The sequence below is a fragment of the Hyperolius riggenbachi genome, chromosome 9, assembly GCF_040937935.1.
Source record: "Hyperolius riggenbachi isolate aHypRig1 chromosome 9, aHypRig1.pri, whole genome shotgun sequence".
Classification (NCBI taxonomy): domain Eukaryota; kingdom Metazoa; phylum Chordata; class Amphibia; order Anura; family Hyperoliidae; genus Hyperolius; species Hyperolius riggenbachi.
The window spans coordinates 173,002,808-173,027,354 of NC_090654.1; the positions used below are offsets into that span (position 1 = coordinate 173,002,808).

Consider the following 24,547-nt stretch of genomic DNA (forward strand, 5'->3'; position numbering starts at 1 on the left):
GACCAGTGTATGGCTACCTTTAGTCCTGGAGAGGGCTGTTATCTGACTTTTATTATCTCAACTGTAAGTGAACTGTTTACCTTTTCTCTGCTAGAGGAGAGGTCATTACTTCACAGACTGCTCTGAAAGACTCATTTTGAATGCTGAGTGTTGTGTAATCTGCACATAATATAGAATGATGCAATGTTAGAAAAAACACTATATACCTGAAAATAAAAGTATGAGAATATTTTCTTTGGTGCTAATCTTCTAGTAATTGTTCATAATACACAACCAATTCACTAGATCATATTTTTTTTTTGCTTCAGTGTCTCTTTAAATGAGTACTGTAGGGGTTTGGGGAAAAGAGGTGAACTTACCTGGGTCTTCTAATGGTCCCCCGCTGTCGTCCTGTGCCCACGCAGCCACTCACCATAGCTCCAGTCCCCGCCTCCGGTTCACTTCCAGAATGTGTGACTTTAAAGTTGGAAAACCACTGCGTCTGTGTGGCCGCACCCTTGCTCCCGCTGAAGTCACCAGAAATGTATTGCCCAGTATGGTCTGCGCCTGCACAGTACGCTCCTGGTGAAGTCAGCGGCCACGCAGGCACAGTGGTTTTCCGACTTTAAAGTCGGAAATTGCAGAAGTGAACCAGAGGCGGGGACCAGAGCATCGGTAAGTGGCTGCGTGGGCACAGGATGTCTGCGGGGGACCATTAGAAGCGGCGGGTACTTTCCCCCCCCTACAGTAGACCTTTAAGCCACATATTGCTTAATTAGCTACCTCCTGCCACTCCCATTGCAAAAAATATTTCTGAATTCATCCCTTTCTCGCTGAAGAGGTGACTAAAAAGCTTCTGAATTCTGAATATTATTATTATTTATTGTCTTAACTACTGCAACACCCTGCTCAGACTGGCGTCTCTTCAATCCCTACTTAAAGAGACACTTAAGTCTACAAAAAAAATAATCCGTTTTACTCACCTAGGGCAACTACCAGCCGCCCTGCAGCTGTCTGGTGCCCTCACAGTCACGATCGGATCCTCCTGTCCACTGCCACCAGATAGTTTCACTTTGTCGACAGGCCTGGCCATGCATAGCCTTCTACGCATTCCCGTCCGCAATAGCATCCTGCGCAGGGCGCTATTGCAGATGGGAACGCGTAGAAGGAGATGTGTGGCCAGGCCTGCGCTGTCGCAGTAAACCTGTCGGCCGAAAGTGAAAGTAGCTGGCGGCGGGGGACAGGAGGATCCAATCGTAACTGTGAGAGCACCAGACAGCTGCAGGGAGCCGGTAGATGCCCCAGGTGTGTAAAACTGATTTTATTTTGAAGGCTTAAGGATCCCTTTAACTCTGCTGTTCATTTCATCAACCTCTCCTCCTACCCCTCTGATGCTGCTCCTTGTCAACTTCTCCATTGGCTGACAATTACCCAAAAGATCCAGTTCAAATGCCTAACCCATTCAACCAAAGCTCTCCAGAAGTTGTCCCTTCCATGCATTTCCTAAATAATCCCTACATACCATTCCACCGGAACCATTCAATCCTCCTGTGAATTCCTCCTGTCCTCTACCTTGGCCACCTCCTCTCATACCTGCATCCAGGACTTCTCAGGAATGTCACCTCTCCTTTGGAACTGTCTCCAGCAGCTTGTCTGTCATGCTCCCAGCCTAGAAATCGTCATCAGTCCCTTGAAGACGCACCTCTCCAGGCGAACTTGAATTGTTATAGCTAGATTTTGAGGCTTACTGTCTCATCTGCTAACCCCTTCATCTACTCCTTAAGAGTCTCCATCCCACTAGCGTCTTGAAAATTTCAAAATATATAAAATGCTGAATCTGAAAGTAGGATATAAGCTAATCCTTTATGTGCTGTAAGCTGCAAGATAGGACTCTGAATCTGATTTTTTTTCTCTAGTGCACCCCCACGGGTTAAATCAGACTGAAATTAGAGTAATTTGAAATCTAAGATGATATGATTCATCACATCAGTCCACCTTTTTCCATTGCTCCGTGGTCCAGGTCTGACACTCACTGGCCCATAGAAGTGGTTAATGGAGTCAGTATGGACACTCTTCTGCAGTTACAAAGCTTCATCAGCAGCAAGGTGCGATACATCCTTGCACTCTTGTCAATTTTTTCTCATGGTCAGCATTAAAGGTACACTTCACCACCTATCCTTGTTTCAACTCTGATGGACAAGCAGCTCTTCCTGATCCTTGGGTCTCTTAAAAAAATTAGTAGTAATTGAATGGTAGACTTGTGGTGCAACCTGGTGACCAGATTGCCACCCCACCCGGTAATAATTTTGGACAGGACACTTTTTGTTCAAATTTAAATAAAAGCTGAAAAATTATTTTTTTCCCCACAATAATGCCTCTTGTACATCGTTTTATTATCTTTTGGGAGACTCCTATGTCATTTCCCGTCAACAAAATTACTTGCTGGTTAAATAAAAATAACTTTAACCAGCTGAGCGGTCTGGACGAGCTCAGCTCGTCCATCACCGCCGGAGGCTGCCGCTCAGGCCCTGCTGGGCCGATTTTCATCAAATAAAAAGCAGCACACGCAGCCGGCACTTTGCCAGCCGCGTGTGCTGCCTGATCGCCGCCGCGGCGCGGCGGTCCGCCGCGTGCAGCGGCGAAAGAGGGTCCCCCCAGCCGCCTGAGCCCAGCGTAGCCGGAACAAAAAGTTCCGGCCAGCGCTAAGGGCTGGATCGGAGGCGGCTGACGTCAGGACGTCGGCTGACGTCCATGACGTCACTCCCGACGAGGTAAGCGAAACACGGAAGGCTGCTCATTGCGGCCTTCCGTGTTACTTCTGGCCGCCGGAGGCGATCAGAAGAACGCATCCGGAGCGCCCTCTAGTGGGCTTTCATGCAGCCAACTTTCAGTTGGCTGCATGAAATAGTTTTTTTTTTTATTGAAAAAAAACCCTCCCGCAGCCGCCCTGGCGATCTTAATAGAACGCCAGGGTGGTTAAGTCAACATTTGCCAGGGGTATGAATAATTATGGGCAGCACTGTATATTTTTTATTAATTAAGAAAACAGCAAACCCAGCCTTTTTATCCCTAAGGGCCCTTTTACACTTAACCTCCTGAGCGGTATGGACGAGCTCAGCTCGTCCATCACCGACGGAGGCTGCCGCTCAGGCCCTGCTGGGCCGATTTTCCTCAAATAAAAAGCAGCACACGCAGCCGGCACTTTGCCGCCGCTCTGCGAGCAGCGGCGAAAGAGGGTCCCCCCAGCCGCCCGAGCCCTGCGCAGCCGGACCAATCAGTTCCGGCCAGCGCTAAGGGCTGGATCGGAGGCGGCTGACGTCAGAACGTCGGCTGACGTCCATGACGTCACTCCGCTCGTCGCCATGGCGACGTGGAAAGCCAAACAAGGAAGGCTGCTCATTGCGGCCTTCCTTGTTTATTCTGGGCGCCGGAGGCGATCGGAAGAACGCCTCCGGAGCGCCCTCTAGTGGGCTTTCATGCAGCCAAATAGTTTTTTTTTAATTAAAAAAAAACCCTCCCGCAGCCTCCCTGGCGATCTCAATAGAACGCCGGGGAGGTTAATCAGTTGCTCTCAGTTATAATTTAAAGAAACTGATTTTCAAAGTAAGGTCCATGTTTTTCTATGGCTCAGTTCCCACTATACACGTTTTAACTGAAAGCTTTTTTCACAATGCATTGCTATGGAAAACACGCATACGAACGTATTCTAGCACGTACCAACGTATTTACTGTAAAAGGACCCTTATACGTCATGCAGGTTGTGTGGCCCAAATGACTTCTAAAATTGGGGGTGGGAGGAGGTTTGTTAAAGAGGAGCTGTTAGGTATAAGGTCTCATAGAAAATAAACACATATATCAGTAGCTAAAGATTGGCTGTACTTACATTACATATGCATTTCACTGTCCACGTTTGTACTTCACATAATTTTTATATAGTATTTGCAGAGAATGATGCTCCTGACAGCTCATGGCAGGTTCCATGTTTGTCTGTCTCCTATGAAGCCAAATGTGTCGTCATGTCCTGCCTGCTTCCTGATGATTCCACTCTCACAAACGCTGGCAATGAATAACACTACTGTGCAGTGAATATTAATTAGCCATGTGGCTAGGAACAATAGCGGACTCCTGCAGTGTACTCTGCCCGAGATTTATTAGTGCTGTGAGCTAGACTGTTACATGCTGTTGAAACTTGAGCCTCACTAGCAGCCAGGGGAGGGCCCCAGAATACTTTGCAGTATCTGTTATTCGGCTTGCGTCCTCCTTAGGAGCCTGGGAATACGGAGCCTTGCTGTCAGCAAACATCTAAAGTAAGAGAGATTTTTAACTGCAGTATTGCCTTTTTGGCTTCCTTCTAAACTGTTTAACACTGGAGAATAGAGGTTTAAATTAGCTTTTGCAGCCTGACAGTTACTCTTTAAAAAAAAAAGGGGGGGGGGGTGTATGGAGAATGCACGGCAATTTCCCACAGACATTTGTCTCTATTACAAAGTGTGTGGTTTGGCACAATATTTACTATTGATTGCAAATGAGATATGCCTGGTGTGCAAAAAATGCTGCATTTTGGCAGTATGTTTTTATCTTCATACAAAAATCACAATTAAAGGGTACCTGAGGTGAAAGACATATGGTGCCTAACATATTTATTTCCTTCTAAACAACGCATATTGCCTGGCTGTCTTGTTGATCCACTACCCCTTATACTTTTAGATCACAGACTATACCACAGACCATGAAAATAATGCAGATCAGATCTTCCTGACAAAAATCTGACAAAATTAGGGATTCAGACACTACTGCAGCCAGAACGATCAACAGGAGGACTGCCAGGCAACTGGTATTGTTGAAAAGTAAATAAATATGGCAGCCTCCATATGTCTCTCTCCTCGGGTTCCTTTTAACCTCCTGAGCGTTACGCCGCTCTGGAGGTTTGGCCAGTTTGTGCCCCCCAGAGATCCAAAGGCTGAACACCCTATAGCTAGCACTAGGCTAGCTAGTACAAATGCCCGGCACCCCCCGATCCCTGCCGCTCCCCCATTAATGCATTACCCAGCCTAGATCCAGCGATCGGCGCATCCTCCCCGTACAGTTCCGGTCTTCACTGTGGAGAGGAACGCACATGACGTCATGACGTCGCCGACGTCATGCGCAAACCCGATCCTCCCCATAGAGAGACTGAAGCTGTGCAGGGAGGCTGCGCGATCGCTGGATCCAGGGGGGTAACGTATAAATGGGGGGATCGCGGGAGATCGCAGGGGATCTGGGAGTGACGGACACTTTGACTAGCTAGGCTAGCTTAAGGGTTTACTGCCGTTAGAATAAATTAATTAAGCATGGGGGCCTCCTGATCAGAGAAAGCGGTATGCCTGACACAGTGTCGGGCATACCGCTAAGGACGTTAATGTCCATTGATTAACCACTTGAGGACCGTGGGCTTTACCCCCCCCCCCCCCCCCTTAAGGACCAGGCACTTTTTTTTCCATTCAGACCACTGCAGCTTTCAGGGTTTATTGCTCGCTCATACAACCTACCACCTAAATGAATTTTGGCTCCTTTTCTTGTCACTAATAAAGCTTTGTTTTGGTGCTATTTGATTGCTGCTGCAATTTTTACTTTTTATTATATTCATCAAAAAAGACATGAATTTTGTCAAAAAAATGATTTTTTTAACTTTCTGTACTGACATTTTTCAAATAAAGTAAAATTTCTGTATACATGCAGCACTGAAAATGTGGACAAACATGTTTTTGATTAAAAAAAAAACCCATTCAGCCTATATTTATTGGTTTGGGTAAAAGTTATAGCGTTTACAAACTATGGTGCAAAAAGTGAATTTTCCCATTTTCAAGCATCTCTGACTTTTCTGACCCCCTGTCATGTTTCATGAGGGGCTAGAATTCCAGGATAGTATAAATACCCCCCAAATGACCCCATTTTGGAAAGAAGACATCCCAAAGTATTCACTGAGAGGCATAGTGAGTTCATAGAAGATATTATTTTTTGTCACAAGTAAGCAAAAAATGACACTTTGTGACCAAAAAAAAAAAAAAAAAAAAAGTTTCCATTTCTTCTAACTTGCGACAAAAAAAAAATGAAATCTGCCACGGACTCACCATGCCCCTCTCTGAATACCTTGAAGTGTCTACTTTCCAAAATGGGGTCATTTGTGGGGTGTGTTTACTGTCCTGACATTTTGGGGGGTGCTAAATTGACACATACCCATGCTGGGTGGGAGAAATATCTCTGTAAATGACAATTGTTTGATTTTTTTTTTACACACAATTGTCCATTTACAGAGATATTTCTCCCACTCAGCATGGGTATGTGTAAAAATACACCCCAAAACACATTATACTACTTCTCCTGAGTACGGCGATACCACATGTGTGGCACTTTTTTGCACCCTAACTGCGCTAAGGGGCCCAAAGTCCAATGAGTACCTTTAGGATTTCACAGGTCATTTTTGTTTCAAGACTACTCCTCACGGTTTAGGGCCCCTAAAATGCCAGGGCAGTATAGGAACCCCACTAATGACCCCATTTTAGAAAGAAGACACCCCAAGGTATTCCGTTAGGAGTATGGCAAGTTCATAGAAGATTTTATTTTTTGTCGCAAGTTAGCGGAAATTGATTTTAATTGTTTTTTTTCACAAAGTGTCATTTTCCGCTAATTTTGACAAAAAAATAAAATCTTCTATGAACTCACCATACTCCTAACGGAATACCTTTGGGTGTCTTCTTTCTAGAATGGGGTCATTTGTGGGGTTCCTATACTGCCCTGGCATTTTAGGGGCCCTAAACCGTGAGGAGTAGTCTTGAAACCAAATGTCGCCAAATGACCTGTGAAATCCTAAAGGTACTCATTGGACTTTGGGCCCCTTAGTGCACTTGGGGTGTAAAAAAGTGCCACAAATGTGGTACCGCCGTCCTCAAAAGTAGTATAATGTGTTTTGGGGTGTATTTTTACACATACCTATGCTGGGTGGGAGAAATATCTCTGTAAATGACAATTGTTTGATTTTTTTTACACACAATTGTCCATTTACAGAGATATTTCTCCCACTCAGCATGGGTATGTGTAAAAAATACACCCCAAAACACATTATACTACTTTTCCTAAGTACGGCGGTACCACATGTGTGACACTTTTTTGCAGCCTAGGTGCGCTAAGGGGCCCAAAGTCCTATTCACAGGTCATTTTGAGGCATTTGTTTTCTAGACTACTCCTCGCGGTTTAGGGCCCCTAAAATGCCAGGGCAGTATAGGAACCCAACAAGTGACCCCATTTTAGAAATAAGACACCCCAAGGTATTCCGTTAGGTGTATGGCGAGTTCATAGAAGATTTTATTTTTTGTCACAAGTTAGTGAAAAATGATTTTAATTGTTTTTTTTCACAACGTGTCATTTTCCGCTAACTTGTGACAAAAAATAAAATCTTCTATGAACTCACCATACTCCTAACGGAATACCTTTGGGTGTCTTCTTTCTAGAATGGGGTCATTTGTGGTGTTCCTATACTGCCCTGGCATTTTAGGGGCCCTAAACCGTGAGGAGTAGTCTTGAAACCAAATGTCGCAAAATGACCTATGAAATCCTAAAGGTACTCATTGGACTTTGGGCCCCTTAGCGTACCTAGGGTGTAAAAAAGTGCCACACATGTGGTACCGCCGTACTCAGGAGAAGTAGTATAATGTGTTTTGGGGTGTATTTTTACACATACCCATGCTGGGTGGGAGAAATATCTCTGTAAATGACAATTGTTTGATTTTTTTTACACACAATTGTCCATTTACAGAGATATTTCTCCCACCCAGCATGGGTATGTGTAAAAATACACCCCAAAACACATTATACTACTTTTCCTAAGTACGGCGGTACCACATGTGTGACACTTTTTTGCAGCCTAGGTGCGCTAAGGGGCCCAACGTCCTATTCACAGTTCATTTTGAGGCATTTGTTTTCTAGACTACTCCTCACGGTTTAGGGCCCCTAAAATGCCAGGGCAGTATAGGAACCCAACAAGTGACCCCATTTTAGAAATAAGACACCCCAAGGTATTCCATTAGGTGTATGGCAAGTTCATAGAAGATTTTATTTTTTGTCACAAGTTAGTGAAAAATGACACTTTGTGAAAAAAAAAACCCAATAAAAATCAATTTCCGCTAACTTTTGACAAGAAATAAAATCTTCTATGAACTTGTCATACACCTAACAGAATACCTTGGGGTGTCTTTTTTTCTAAATTGGGGTCACTTGTGGGGTTCCTATACCGCCCTGGCATTTTACGGGCCCAAAACCGTGAGTAGTCTGGAAACCAAATGTCTCAAAATGACTGTTCAGGGGTATAAGCATCTGCAAATTTTGATGACAGGTGGTCTATGAGGGGGCGAATTTTGTGGAACCGGTCATAAGCAGGGTGGCCTTTTAGATGACAGGTTGTATTGGGCCTGATCTGATGGATAGGAGTGCTAGGGGGGTGACAGGAGGTGATTGGTGGGTGTCTCATGGGGTGATTAGAGGGGGGAATAGATGCAAGCAATGCACTGGCGAGGTGATCAGGGCTGGGGTCTGAGGGCGTTCTAAGGGTGTGGGCGGAAGGGGGTCTGAGGGGGATCTGAGGGTTTGGCCGAGTGATCAGAAGCCCACACGGGGCAAATTAGGGCCTGATCTGATGGGTAGGTGTGCTAGGGGGTGACAGGAGGTGATTGATGGGTGTCTTAAGGTGTGATTAGAGGGGGGAATAGATGCAAGCAATGCACTGGCGAGGTGATCAGGGCTGGGGTCTGAGGGCGTTCTGAGGGTGTGGGCGGGTGATTGAGTGCCCTAGGGGCAGATAGGGGTCTAATCTGATAGGTAGCAGTGACAGGGGGTGATTGATGGGTAATTAGTGGGTGTTTAGGGTAGAGAACAGATGTAAACACTGCACTTGGGAGGTGATCGGACGTCGGATCTGCGGGCTATCTATTAATGTGGGTGGGTGATCAGATTGCCCGCAAGGGGCAGGTTAGGGGCTGATTGATGGGTGGCAGTGACAGGGGGTGATTGATGGGTGGCAGTGACAGGGGGTGATTGACAGGTGATTGACAGATGATCAGTGGGTTATTACAGGGAAGAACAGATGTAAATATTGCACTGGCGAATTGATAAGGGGGGGGGTCTGAGGGCAATCTGAGCGTGTAGGCGGGTGATTGGGTGCCCGCAAGGGGCAGATTAGGGTCTGATCTGATGGGTAACAGTGACAGGAGGTGATAGGGGGTGATTGATGGGTAATTAGTGGGTGTTTAGGGTAGAGAACAGATGTAAACACTGCACTTGGGAGGTGATCTGACGTCGGATCTGCGGGCGATCTATTGGTGTGGGTGGGTGATCAGATTGCCCGCAAGGGGCAGGTTAGGGGCTGATTGATGGGTGGCAGTGACAGGGGGTGATTGATGGGTGATTGACAGGTGATCAGGGGGATAGATGCATACAGTACGGGGGGGGGGGGGGGGGGGTCTGGGGAGAATCTGAGGGGTGGGGGGTGATCAGGAGGGAGCAGAGGGCAGTTTAGGGAATAAAAAAAAATAGTGTTGACAGATAGTGACAGGGAGTGATTGATGGGTGATTAGGGGGTGATTGGGTAAAAACTGTGGTCTGGGGGGTGAGCAGGGGGGGGTCTGAGGGGTGCTGTGGGCGATCAGGGGGCGGGGGGGGAAATCAGTGCGCTTGGGTGCAGACTAGGGTGGCTGCAGCCTGCCCTGGTGGTCCCTCGGACACTGGGACCACCGGGGCAGGAGGCAGCCTGTATAATACACTTTGTATACATTACCTCTGCCTCTGGGCATGAGCTGGTCCTTGCGGGGTTCACTTTCCGGCCGCCCATGTGCAGTGGGCGGTCGTTAAGTGGTTAACAGAGGTTGTCAGTTTTAGTGTGAATTTGCATGCAGGAAAATTGCAGGCAATTCCTGCAAGTGTAATCCTAACCTTACAGTTTGTACATGTTATTTATATAAAAGTTTGTAATTTAGTACAGCATTGCATGGCTTCTTTTATAAAGGATAATAATTATCCCCCAAAAATATGTAAAACTTTACTTATACTTTTTTCTCTAAAAAGGAAAAAAATAACAACTTATTCCAAGGAAAGAAAACATTTGAAAAAGTCTCTCTTTTTATCCCACGTAATATTCCTTCCTTAGCACTGGCAAGGCTTATGAGCTGCTACTTGAGCATCCCACCACACTCAATGTCACAAGATTGCAGCTCCCATCATGGGCTAAACCAAAATGTATACAACTTACGTACGTACAGTGGAGGAAATAATTATTTGACCCCTCACTGATTTTGTAAGTTTGTCCAATGACAAAGAAATGAAAAGTCTCAGAACAGTATCATTTCAATGGTAGGTTTATTTTAACAGTGGCAGATAGCACATCAAAAGGAAAATCGAAAAAATAAACTTAAATAAAAGATAGCAACTGATTTGCATTTCATTGAGTGAAATAAGTTTTTGAACCCTGTAACAATAAAAGACTTAATACTTAGTGGAAAAACCCTTGTTTGCAAGCACAGAGGTCAAACGTTTCTTGTAATTGATGACCAAGTTTGCACACATTTTAGGAGGAATGTTGGTCCACTCCTCTTTGCAGATCATCTCTAAATCCCTAAGGCTTCGATGCTGTCTCTGTGCAACTCTGAGCTTGAGCTCCCTCCATAGCTTTTCTATTGGATTAAGGTCCGGAGACTGACTAGGCCACTCCATGACCTTAATGTGCTTCTTCTTGAGCCACTCCTTTGTTGCCTTTGCTGTATGTTTTGGGTCATTGTCATGCTGGAACACCCATCCACGACCCATTTTCAGTTTCCTGGCAGAGGGAAGGAGGTTGTCGTTCAGGATTTCACGATACATGGCTCCGTCCATTTTCCCGTTAATGCGATTAAGTTGTCCTGTGCCCTTAGCAGAAAAACACCCCCAAAGCAAAATGTTTCCACCCCCATGCTTGACGGTGGGGACGGTGTTTTGGGGGTCATAGGCAGCATTTTTCTTCCTCCAAACACAGCGAGTTGAGTTAATGCCAAAGAGCTCTATTTTGGTCTCATCAGACCACAGCACCTTCTCCCAGTCACTCACAGAATCATTCAGGTGTTCATTGGCAAACTTTAGACGGGCCTGCACATGTGCCTTCTTGAGCAGGGGGACCTTGTGAGCCCTGCAGGATTTTAATCCATTGCGGTGTAATGTGTTTCCAATGGTTTTCTTGGTGACTGTGGTCCCTGCTAATTTGAGGTCATTCACTAACTCCTCCCGTGTAGTTCTAGGATGCTTTTTCACCTTTCTTAGAACCATTGACACCCCACGAGGTGAGATCTTGCGTGGAGCCCCAGAGCGAGGTCAATTGATGGTCATTTTGTGCTCCTTCCATTTTCGAACAATCGCACCAACAGTTGTCACCTTCTCTCCCAGCTTCTTGCTAATGGTTTTATAGCCCATTCCAGCCTTGTGCAGGTCTACAATTTTGTCTCTGACATCCTTGGACAGCTCTTTGGTCTTTCCCATGTTGGAGAGTTTGGAGTCTGCTTGATTGATTGATTCTGTGGACAGGTGTCTTTTATACAGGTGACTAGTTAAGACAGGTGTCCTTAATGAGGGTGACTAATTGAGTAGTAGAAGTGTCTAACCACTCTGTGGGAGCCAGAACTCTTAATGGTTGGTAGGGGTTGAAAAAATCAGTTGCTATCTTTTATTTAAGGTTATTTTTTCGATTTTCCTTTTGATGTACTATCTGCCACTGTTAAAATAAACCTACCATTGAAATGATACTGTTCTGAGACTTTTCATTTCTTTGTCATTGGACAAACTTACAAAATCAGTGAGGGGTCAAATAATTATTTCCTCCACTGTATATACTCGAGTATAAGCCAAGTTTTTGGGCCCAAAAAAGTGGCCCAAAAGTAGGGGGTCTCGGCTTATACTTGAGTCATTAACGTGTGCCCCTCCACCAAATAGGCATGTGCCGTGTATTTAGAGGAGGAGTGTGCATCTCCTCCAACATGTACTGTCTGCCAGAGCATCGGGATTATGTCCGCCTGACATGCTGTCTGTTGTATGCAGTTTCCTCCCTCCCCCAGTATGGTTAGCATTGTATGTGCCGGTATGTGGAGCGGTATGTGTAAATTGTTTCCCAGTTAGTCATGCCGCCCCCCGCCGGAGCGGTGTTCTGTACTCTGCCGTCCCCACCTGGTGTTTGAAATGCAGTGCAGTGCACTCTGAGTGTGCCCCTCTTCGCAGCAGTGTTCTGACTGCAGCTAGAGGGCGTCATAGAAATGAAGCTGGCAGACAAGCTGGAGAATCCGAATCCTGGCGGCGGGAACCGGTAAAGTAAATGCTCCACTGTGCTCCCCTCCACTCTGCATTTACCGGGGAAAACACATGAATGGGGGCAGAACACTGCTGCGGAGGGGGAGAAACTCAGAACGTACTGCATTGCATGTGTAAACACCCGGAGGGGGATGGCAGAATACAGAACACCGCTCCGGTGAGGGGGAGGCATAACTAAACGGGAAACAATCTCCACATACCGGTCCCGCTGACCAGGGCTGTGGAGTCGGTCCAAAAATCCACCGACTCCGACTCCTCAGTTTAGGATTCCACCGACTCCGACTCCTCTAATTTGCATATTACAATTTTGTTGATTAAAAGTATGTAACATGAAATTCGTCTCTTAATTGCCAACGCTTAGGAATTTTACAAGACAACTGAAGTGAGAAGGATATGTAGACTACTATATTTATTCCCTTTAGACTAAAACTAGTCCTTGGTGAGAGTACTTGTAAAAGGTACAAACCGGAACAAAGAACATCTATCAGGCCCTAGGCAATGTAACTGTGGGTACATGTAAGAATGATGTGCAGGTACTCTGCAGGGGAATGAGGAGATTCTTCCTCTATTACACATTCTTCATGCACAATCTGAACAAGGTTTATGGGTGACAGACAACACCTCTGTGTTCAATGTGCACAGCATTCTCAGTGGATTCCCTGCAGTTCTGTGGGGAGTGCATATGTAGAGTATAGTACTACTGTGTAACAAAGTAAACCTGAGACAGATGAAATTAAAGTTTTATACATACCTGGGTCTTCCTCCAGCCGCCTTCAGGATAATCAGTCCCTCGTTGTCCTCCTCCACCACCTGGATCTTCTGCTATGAGTCCAGGTACTTGAGCCAGTCAGGCGTAGTGCGCATGCACACACTCCGCCGCCAGGAGCATACTACACCTGTGCAGCACTATTGCGCAGGTGCAGAATGTTCCTGGCTGTGGGAGCGGCATGCGGCCGGACAGCGCTGACTGGCTGAATTACCAGGACTCATAGCAGAAGATCCGGGTGGTGGAGGACAGTGAGGGACTGATTAGCCTGAAGGGGGCTGGAGGAAGCCCCAGGTATGTATAAAACTTTACTTTTCATCCGTCTCAGTTACCCTTTAATTTGTAGTCACCAAACCAAATTTTAATAACATATCAAATTATTTGATTTCATCAGCAAAGGGAGTGCATACATCTGCATAAATCAGCATCAATGCAGAATTATTTCCATCTCGTTGACCATCTCTATTAGTGACATAGCTACATATCAGGCTTTATTCTTACAGCATAGATGTTATTTAGTATATATAAGAGATTCCTGTGTACACATCATATATACAGTCACAATCAGATATGTATATCTGACCTTAAAAATACGGGGACTGCTTTATTGAAGCAGCACAAGTAACTAATTTTGATTGGTTTATTTCATTTTTGTGGACTAAGCACAGCTATTACTGTATATATACATTATTTTTAATGACTATTATCTGAGAAATAGAACATTTTATCATATTTTCTATTTTAATTACAGTTACAAATTCATTAGGAGTCGGAGTCGGAGTCAGTGCATTTTTTCCCGACTCTGACTCCAGGCACCCAAAATTGCCCGACTCCACAGCCCTGCAGCTGACAAGTTAACAGCTATCACTGCACTGCAAATGCATAAACACCTGGAGGGGAACAGCATGCATAAATACAGAACACCGCTCTGGCATGGGGGGGGGGGGGTGAGCACAACTAAACTGGTGGAAACAATCTGCACATTGTACTGTAAAGTAGTCCGTGAAGGGTCCCTACTCTAAGTGCAAGAAAGAGCAGGCCAGACAGATCATACAATAACACTGCAGATATTCAGTGGTTTCACTTGTTGGCCAAAACATTAAACCCACCACCTAATAGTGTGACAGCTCCATCATGCTTCTAAATGATGGGTGAAAAGAAAGGGAAACAGTCTGACGTAAGGGGAAATTACATGTTTCCATTGTCCTTCTTACAATATAGTTTATCATAGCTCCCTTTGGAATCACCGAGTCACATAAGGTAGATTTTCAGCTAAATGTGCGGGGGACAGAGCGTCGGGTTAGTGATCAAAGGGCACAAGGAGGTGCTCAGCAAGTTCTGCATTGCCCACCCTCGGCTTATTCTCAGGTCAATCATGTTTTCCTATTTTTAAATGTAAAAGTTGGGGGGTTGGCTTATACTCGGGTCGACTTATACTCGAGTATATACGGTATTTGGCCAGTAAAAAGCTATTTAGGAGATTACTATAAATCAATCAATCAAATTCTACTTAATTTCTTGCAAACAAAAACAGTCAGTAGCAAAAAGAAAGTTTTCTCTTCAGTAAATGGTAATTTTTGAGATGCAAAATCACTTCACCTCACTGTATCAGCCGAAATGTACCAGAGTATGTGTGTTGCAGAAAATCCTGCAAATATAAGTGAAACAATATTACATAACTATACCAGCTAAGCTTGTACAAGAATTGAAGGAATGGCTATCTTTTTACATAAAAGACTGAAGAGGCTGACATCATGTATTCCCATACAGTAGCAAGTGACGCATCCTTCATGGACCAGCTAAGGATAATTCCCAGCAGAGCTGACTAATCAAGCTGGGGAAACAAAATAAGGTGTGACCAATACGTCAGTCATAAGTCACACAATCAGGTGAAACACAGAATACAAGGAGAAAGAAATATAAAGTTAAAAACAAAATCTGGTTTCTAAGTACAATGTTATTTTTTTATACTGTAGTCAATAATAATTATATACTTTTAACTCTTTTCGGACTGCAAGGCTCTGGCCCCTTAAGGACCAGGGCCTTTTTTTTCATACGGCTGCTCAGTGATCAATGTGATTGGCTCACAGTGATCACCTGTTAATGAGCTAATGAAACTGTCTCCTTACCGATAGGTAAAATTCGGCTGTCATATGACAACCAAGTCTGCAACCGCGACGAGCAGCGATCGGGTCGGGACTGCAGAAAGACAAGGCACAGATTCTAACTTACGTGGTCCGGAGCCTGATAAAGAAAATATTACTCAATACTAATGTTGTTCTTCATAGTTAAAGTTCATTTAAAGAGAAGGTGTCACCCATACTATCTCAGAAAAAAAACATATATATATATATATATATATATATATATATATAAGTAAATTAATACTTGCTCTACTTATATGTATTGCACTGTCCACAATTAGATTTTTGTGACTTTTCTACAGTAAAAAAAAAGAAAACAATCTTCTTAGCATTTCCTATCTTAACTGTGGCTATTTTGAAGTCAATCCTGATGTAATTTCCTCCCTTACTATGCTCTGCCTGATTTGCCTGCCCTTCACTATAGAAAGTGCATTGTCTCAGCATGAGAAATATTGGCCAATTAGAAAGGAACAGAGGTGTGGGAGGGGAAAACAGGAGAGAAAGAGGCTTTAGCTAATCAGGCTGCATTACTTAAGTCTGAGGGGAAGTATAGAAGCAAAAAAAAGACAACCCAGCATGCCCTGCAACTTCAGTTAAACAGTCAGGTACATGTGGGTTTGATATGGCTGTGTAAAACTTAAAGCTATAGGCTTGCTATAAACCAGCGGTTCTGGATGCATGCTTGGCTTAACAAGGGCGGAAAGGGATAATTTGCATATTTAGTAGGTGTGCATTGTGGGTAACCACAAATGTTCATTTATAACTGAATTATTGCAAATTTCCTTCTGTTTTAAGAAGGCAATTACACCAAGGTAAACTGGGGAATGACCATTTATCAACAAGAAAAGTAATAGTGATTTTAACTTTTGGATTGCCTGGTTAGCATCCTTATTACTCGTTTGCCAGATAAAAATAATTAATTGATTTTTGATGTTATGCCCAACAGTTACTCTTTAACCACTTAATGACAAGCAGACTTATAAAAATGTCCTGCTAGAGCCTCTTAACGGCTCCAGGATGTTTTTATAAGCCAAACAGCGCTGCTGCTGCTGTGCGTGTGCACGTGTGAGCATGCATGCGCATGAGATTAGTGAAAAAAGACACCATAGAAAAAATACACCTTTATCTCCAAATAATATATTGTCACCATACTTTGTACTAAGGACATAATTAAAATCTTGTGATAACCAGGACAAATAGGCAGATAAAATGTGTGGGTTTTATGCACAGTAGCAGTGTTTATATTAAAACTATAGGGGATGAAATTGGAGAAATAGTGTATTTTTTCATTTTTTCCTTGTTTTTCCCTTTAAAATGCATAGAAAATAAAGTAATTACTGAAACCAAATATCAACTCCAAAAAGCCTAATTGGTGGTGAAAAAAGATATACATAATTTCATTGTGATTAGTAGCGATTAAGCTATTGGCAAATGAAAGGGGTGAGCACGGAATGGTGAAAATTGTTCTTGTCCGTTAGGGTAAAAAACCCTTTGGGGTGAAGTGGTTAAAGGATACCTGAGGCAATTAACAGAAAATCAGATTTACTTACTTGGTGCTTCCACCAGCCCCTAGAAGCCTATGTGTACCTCCCTGCAGCTCCGCTTGCAGCCAGCGTCCTGGGGTCCCCTTCTTAAGCCCCGGGTAAGTAAATATGATATTCTTTTAGTTGCCTCATGTATCCTTTAAAGGACAACTATAACTAGAGGGATATGGAGGCTGCTGTATTTATTTTCTTTTAAACAAGACAAGACAAGACAAATAACATTTATAGGAGACTTGCCTAAGGTCCCCTCACCGAATAGGCTTAATGAACAGGCAGAGCCGAGATTCGAACCCTGGTCTCCTGTGTCAGAGGCAGAGCCATTCACCATTACACCTTCCAGCCACAATACCAGTTGCCTGGCCATCTTGCTGATCTTCTGCCTCAAATACTTTTAGCCACAAACTCGGAACAAGCATATGCAGATCAGGTGTTCTGACATTATTGTATAGTATAGTATAGTAGATAAGAATTCCACTGTGATCGGGAGCAGAACACCAAAGAGCCAAGAAAATGTAGTAGATAAGAATTCCACTGCACCACTCTCAGGATAAAAGTCCAATTTTTTTTTACTGAGGCAATTGTGGACAAACAGCAATACAGCTCACGCGGATCGGAGCAAACTTATGGCTCCTTAGTCATAGCTATAGCTATCAGCTATGACTAAGGAGCCATAAGTTTGCTCTGATACGCGTGAGCTGTATTGCTGTTTGTCCACAATTGCCTCAGTAAAAAAAAATTGGACTTTTATCCTGAGATCAGTGCAGCAGAATTCTTATCTACTACATTTTCTTGGCTCTTTGGTGTTCTGCTCCCGATCACAGTGGTGCAGTGGTTGCAGCAACCTGTTTATTGGATTGATATTCAAACACTAATGCAGCCAAATAGATCAGCAGGGCTGCCAGGCAACTGGTATTTAAAAAACAAATATGGCAGCCTCCATATCCCTCTCGTTACAGTTGTTCTTTAATGCTGGGAATACACCATGAGATTTTTTGGCAGATAGATGGTTCGATAGATAATTTCCGACATGTCTGATCGTTTTTCTGATCAATCTCTGATAGAAGTGAATGCAAATCAATCGTAAATACTATTTGAAAATCAATCGGACAGTAAATCTGCTGAAAAATGTCATTGTGTATTCCCAGCATAAGAGTGAGAGACAGAGACCGCAGGAGCCCCTTATAGTGTAGTAATTCACTGCACTGGGTATATGTATTAATCAAACGAAAAATTCAATTGTAGGTTGCCCAACTAGCAACCGCAGTGTCGAGCAGATGAGGAGAACCCGTCTTCACTCAGGTCTTTTTATCTTCTGTGGAGGGGTCACGCTCTTCAAAATTTGTTGGGAGTTTAAAGGGATACTGTAGTGGGGTCGGGGGAAAATGAGTTGAACTTACCCGGGGGTTCTAATAGTCCCCCGCAGACATCCTGTGTTGGCGCAGCCACTCACCTATGCTTCGGCCCCGCCTCCAGTTCACTTCTGGAATTTCTGACTTTAAAGTCAGAAAACCACTGCGCCTGCGTTGCCATGTCCTCACTCCCGCTGATGTCACCAGGAGTGTACTGCGCAGACACAGACCATACTGGGCCTGCGCTGTGCTCTCTTGGTGAAATCAGCGGGATCGAGGGCACGGCAACGCAGGCGCAGTGGTTTTCAGACTTTAAAGTCTGAAATTCCAGAAGTGAACCGGAGACGGGGCCGGAGCATCGGTGAATGGCCGCGCCAACACAGGATGTCTGCGGGGGACCGTTAGAAGCCCCAGGTAAGTTCAACTCATTTTCCCCTGACCCCCCCTACAATATCCCTTTAAGGAACTCGAAATCCAATGCCCCCCTAAGGGGATTTGGGGCATGAGAGAAATATACTGGGATGGAAGAGGTCTGTCACAAGGAGCACCTTTTAGGATACTAGCGACAGGCATTTTTTCTGTAGAGACACTGTATTTAACTCGAGGAAGTGGGCTTAGTCCCTTGAAATGCATTGTTTCATTAAATAACCTATTTACCTTATATTAGTGGCAAGCCATTTTTTCTTATCCCTTATTCCAGTGTTTCTCAAACCTTTCCTTGTGACTCCCCAATGGTGTCTGTTTTGCAGGCAACCTCGTCTATGCACAGGTGGGGTAATTAGTGCTTCAGCTACATGGAATCCACCTTGCTGAGACACTAATTACCCCACCTGTGCATAGTTAAGGTTGCCTGCCTGTTGGGGAGTCATGAAGACGGGTTTGAGAAACACTGCCTTAAATGGCTAACACCTATCTTTTTGGAGAGTCTCCTCCATCTCAGTATATTTTTCTGAGTGCGGCCCCATTGGTCCAAACACTGCACAAAATGCTGCAGCTGCTCAAGGTATTCTTAAGAGTACTGTCGTATTGTTCCATTTAACAAGTGGCTTTCATTAAAGCATACTTCTAACGCTGTTGCAGATTAATAAGTTATTACAATTGCCCTCTTATAGGCTGTATAACAAAAGAGCCAATTAGTGACATGCAGCTATAAAAGACTTGTGGATGGCTATGATAGATGTCCATACAGCTACAAGTTGCTGCTAGTGTGTCATTATCATCAATAGTTACAATGAATTAATTAACATTGTAAGAACCGTAACTATAGGTTTAAACCTACCAAAGTCTCCGCTACATAAACCAATGTGCTTTCACTTCTATTAGTACAAGACAGGAAGATCTTGTTGGAAATCTGTCACTTAGCTAAATAACTGTACTTAGGAGGCTTCCACTGGATGACTTATTACAAACCTTAGCTGGCTCCAGAGCAGTGAAACTGCTGTTTAGATTTACTGCCAGTAGGAGAGCTAGTGCACAACTTGTCAGTCTCACAATGGCAGCTTCCATAAGACAGGTACTTGCATGAGAAACCAATAATATGAATTAAATGTAAAACAGGCAACAGCTTTGTGATAATAAATGCACTAGGTACTCTGTATGTAAGAAGTGCTGCATTAAATGTGTAACAGGTTCTCTTTAATAAAGCAAAAAAAATCCATTACTCAGCAAATACACATTTCCTACAGTCAGTCTCCAGTTGGCACAGCATGATTGCAAGTACCACACCCCTGAAAACCTGCGGTTTTGCATAGAAAGCAGCAATACATTTTCAATGCAGCCATGTGAGGCTGTATTCAAGGTATGAATGCAATTCTTTGCTATTCCAACAGAGGACTTCACTATCACTATCTACCACAGTATCTGTAAGTCTGGACCCCTGAAATGTGACCACATGAACTCACTGATGTACCGGTGAGTGTGATGAAGCAAAAGGCAGGCACAAGTCTAGTGAAACACTCCTATAAATATTCTGTTATGCCATCACAAGTTAAAGATGCTCCAAGAAGGAAAACAGGAAGCCAAAAGGACATACACACAATCCAGTAAGATAAAAAGGAATATGAACAGACAACCCGAGACTGATAAGCGACAGATAAAGACATAAAAGACCAGCAAAGGGAAGACAGTAACTTCTACTATTTCAAATCAGAGCAATGCAATTACACAGAACAGAGGATTTCATCTCCACTTTCAGGCATAATCTGTATGCAAGTGTACCCTTGCAAAAACATAGTGAATGAATATTTGTGTGATGCTAATGTGAATCTCAGCTTATGTAACATGCATATGATAATATTAATAATGGGTGCCCATAAAAAATGCATGTACAAATAGTAGTATTCACAGCCAGTTACATTCTACAGAAGCATCCTAGGTATGATTGTATAGGATGTAGTTATGACTGCACAAGTGTGCATGCCAAATCAGATTCAACAAATACATTTACATTCTCTTCTATCATGCAAAACATCATGAAGAAGGTATTTTAATATGATCTGTATATGCTGGACCCCCAAGTAATAAAGATGGACATGTATAACAAGTAGCAAGACTATGGATGCAAGATGTAAATGTAAAGCTGTGGGCAATAGATAAGAAAGGATTTAAAGACAGGATGTGAAGGAGTACGGTTGGAGCAGAATGCATGGAGGCAAAGGATGACAATCAGCTGTGCACTGCACTGGTAGCATGCACTTGTTCCAGTAAAATGCTCAGCCTCCTGATGCTGCTGATGTGGGTATAATAAGAATATTGTAGGGAAGGATGAAGAGGACCCCTGAAATAGCCACACACAAATGCCAGCTGCAGGCTCACCTCTCCCAGCATGAGATCCCAGCCTATGCCTGGCTGTCAGGCTCCCCCGGACCATGTCTGATAGGGGAGGAGGAGGGGGAGGAGAAGAAGGAGGAGGTCAGCGCTGGTACCCTTGTCTTCCCCACACCGTCTCCCCCAGCCGGGAGCCGACAGCCCCCATGACTCAACACTCCCAGCATGCTCCGGGGCCGCTGCCTCTGGCTGGCCGCTAGGAGGCGGCAATGCGCCGGGAGCGCGCTGCGCGGGACCTACTTTCTCGTCCCTGGCTTGCAATGCTGATGGCGATTAGTCTGCTGCTGAATGGCACAGCTGTCACTATAGATGTGCAGCAATCAGCGCTGCTGTCATTTATCACGCAGGCAGGAGTCACAGTGATCCACATCACTGGTTTTATTATTTTACTCACTGAGAGATTCGCATGGGCACTCACATCCTCAGCGACACTCCCAGGTCTACAGGCTTTTTTCTGTATGGCGTTTTCCTCTGAAAGCTATATTAACTAAATTAAATAAATAAAAAAAAAAAACAGATTATGATTTTGTGAAGATGGACTGGACTGCAAAATGGACAATATAATCAAAGTAGGTAATTTGGGCACCGCTGGCTGCTTGAAAATGTTAGCGCCACATAGACTGCAATGGTAATTGCAACTTTAGGGCTGGTTCAGACGGACGCTTGCAGAGCGTTTACAGCCAGCGTTCAGGGCTTGGTGTTAAACGCTCCCATTCAAGTGAATGGGAGCGTTTGTACCAAGCTTTCAAGCCCGTTTACACAAACGCGGCGTTTGTGTCCCGATTTTCCCTGGCGTTCAAGCAGCCCCTGGAAGCTACATGTAGCTTCCAGGGGAGGTTAACCGCGACGGCTAATGTCCCCCTAGGGGAAGAAAAAACGCGACCGCATCCAAACGCACGCGAACGCTGCTAAACGCGACGCCAACGAACGCAACGCCTCCAAACGTCCATCTGAACCAGCCCTTAGTTTTGCATGATTGCTCATACCTCCCAACTTTTTGAGATGAGAAAGAGGGACACAAGCCACACCCCTAATCACGCCCCCATTACACCCCTAGTCACCCATACCATAAAGTCCTCATGCTAGCTGCTTGCAACCCTTATACGATGGTACAATGGTGGACTGGACACAGATTTCAGTCCTTGGCTTATGAATGATCCAGCTTTTTGGGCGGGATCTCAGAGTCAGCCCCTGGGCTGGACTGGGCGTTATTATACTAAAAATATGTCATTTTCCATATTCCAGCCCATGTTTTCTGCACACAAATAATAATAACAAATTCATAATCCGCAAAAATATACATCGAATTGCTACTATTCATGGGTACAGTAAGGCCTGGTTCACATTAGCATTCGCTGTCCGGATTCGCCTGATCGGATCTGGACCGTATACTGTACAAACGGAACGTACGTTCCGCATAGCAATGCTAAGTCTATGCGGACGTTCACATGCGTCCGTTTCATACAGAACGGAGCCAGATCGGATCCGAACTCCGGACACTTTTCCAACATGCGCTATTTTTCGGGTCCGGATCATCTGGCCCACGCACCCGGGCCGGATCCTGACCCGAACATGCGGCCATGCTGTGCAATGAGAAACGGATGTTTCTCATCACACTGGCAATAGGACCGGATGCTTCCAGCACCGGTCCTATGCCACTTGGGGGGCCCGGGCTACACGTCGGTATTCCCCATGCTTGCGGTGCCTTTCTGGCACTGCAATGTATCTAGTTCCGGCTACTTTATTGTAGCCGGAACTGATACATTACGGATCCGCAACTTGTGGCCACCGCAGAGACCCGTACGGTCTCTTTGCGGCCCCGGGACCCGGACCCCCAGACACTTGCGGACTCGAACCGCAAGTGTGAACGGGGCCTAAGATGTCCTGGTACTGAGAAGCTGAATAACGTGGTTGCTGGGTATGTCAATAAATTTGATATTACAATACTCAGCGGATCCTGACCAATAAAATGATACAATTTCCATACTTATCATATGTAAGGCATCTTTTAAACAGGCAAAAGCCATGCAATACATTTATTCCCAATACACTTAAGGGGGCCATACATTAGCCAACCAATCCACCATCCAATTCGATTATTATAATCGAATTGGATGAAAATTGTTGCTGCCAAGTGCATGCCTAACCGACAAAGCGACCAATTTCGGGACAGAAATTGGGCGCATGGTCGATCGTGCATGCTGGAAAATTTCTGGCCGAAGTTGGTTGATCGGGTAAAGGCGGTACGGTGGCAGAATTGCGAATGAGCAACGAGACAACGAAACCCCCGCCGCAATGTATAAATGTATGTAGTGTAGTGCATTTATACATTACCTCTCTGGTGTCAGCCTCCATGCGGTCTCCGTTTATCTCGCCGGGTTCCGCATACACGCTGGCGGCGCATAGCGTCTGACGTCAGACACTATGCGCTGCTAGCGTGTATGCGGCTTACCTGGCAAGATGGACAGTCACCGTTTGGAAGCTGCTATAGGACAGGTAATGTTTAAATGCACTACACTACATACATTTATATTCAAGATATACAATCGCGCCACCAAGTCCCCACAGTTCTCTTAGAAGTCCATGTGTTACCGGGATCGCTGCAGAAAAAGTCCCAATATAAACAATTTCATAAATTACTGCTGCACTCTCCGTGATCAGAACAAAACCACCTCAGCGTCCAGGTGGATCTTAGGTTTTAATCACAAAGCTCTTTGCTGTATTCTTGTCCTGCAAAATAACGTTCTCCACATAGGGTAATTCTGTTTCTGCTGGTTATTTCACCAAAACCGCATAAAGTCTTATACAGTGTTAGGGTGAACACTCTGTGCAATAACACTCCCCTTCACCCCACACTAGTCGCTCACCAAATAAAGCCCACCTCTGATTACAGGTGGATCATGCGTTGTTTCCAGACAATATCCAAACGACATATGCAGACCTCTTAACCTCTCTTGAGGTTTCTTTTAATTCCAGAATAGGATCTCAATAAAACACATAAAAAGTACGTAGCATAGTACTGTAAAAAAAAAACTCCAGCTGGGCGCAATCACAATTGCACTCATCCGTCCAGGGAGACGTATGGCATGTAACATAAAAGTTGTCCAATGCCCATCCGTGTGGTCGGTCCCGAGTGAGGGTGTTGCGGTGTCCTGCTTGGTTCCTCTCTCCCGCCGTATGTCTGCCACCAGTGCGCGTAGCTACGATAGCTAGGACAAGAATACAGCAAAGAGCTTTGTGATTAAAACCTAAGATCCACCTGGACGCTAAGGTGGTTTTGTTCTGATCACGGAGAGCGCAGCAGTCATTTATGAAATTGTACATACATTTACACATTTTGGGGGCAGAGGCGGGCCGGACGCGGCAGCTCAGCTGATTCCCGTCCGATTTCATGCTGAAATCGGACGGGAATCGGCCTGTAGTGTATGGGCAGATTCGACTAGAGATAAATTTGTCTCTTGGTGGAATCTGCCCATAATCCTTCTAATGTATGGCTCCCTTAAAGCCCCATCTACACAATACGATTCTTTATACAATTCGATTACGATTCTATTTACGATCCGATTAAATCCAACATGTCCGATT

The 24,547-nt window shown here is 44.6% G+C and overlaps 1 protein-coding gene across 23 annotated transcripts in view; it reads right to left on the reverse strand.

The window, feature by feature from the left end:
* ERC2 (ELKS/RAB6-interacting/CAST family member 2) overlaps positions 1 to 21,139 on the reverse strand; it is a 1,931,514-nt gene extending 1,910,375 nt beyond the window's left edge. For 22 of the 23 annotated variants that reach the window (XM_068253678.1, XM_068253677.1, XM_068253691.1 and 19 more), the window contains exon 1: positions 20,951 to 21,139. The gene's annotated coding sequence lies outside the window, so the exon portion shown is untranslated. Of the gene's footprint in view, positions 1 to 80; positions 160 to 20,950 lie in introns of all 23 variants that reach the window. The other variant, XM_068253674.1, reaches the window with a different exon arrangement.
* Between the last annotated feature and the right edge of the window lie 3,408 nt (positions 21,140 to 24,547).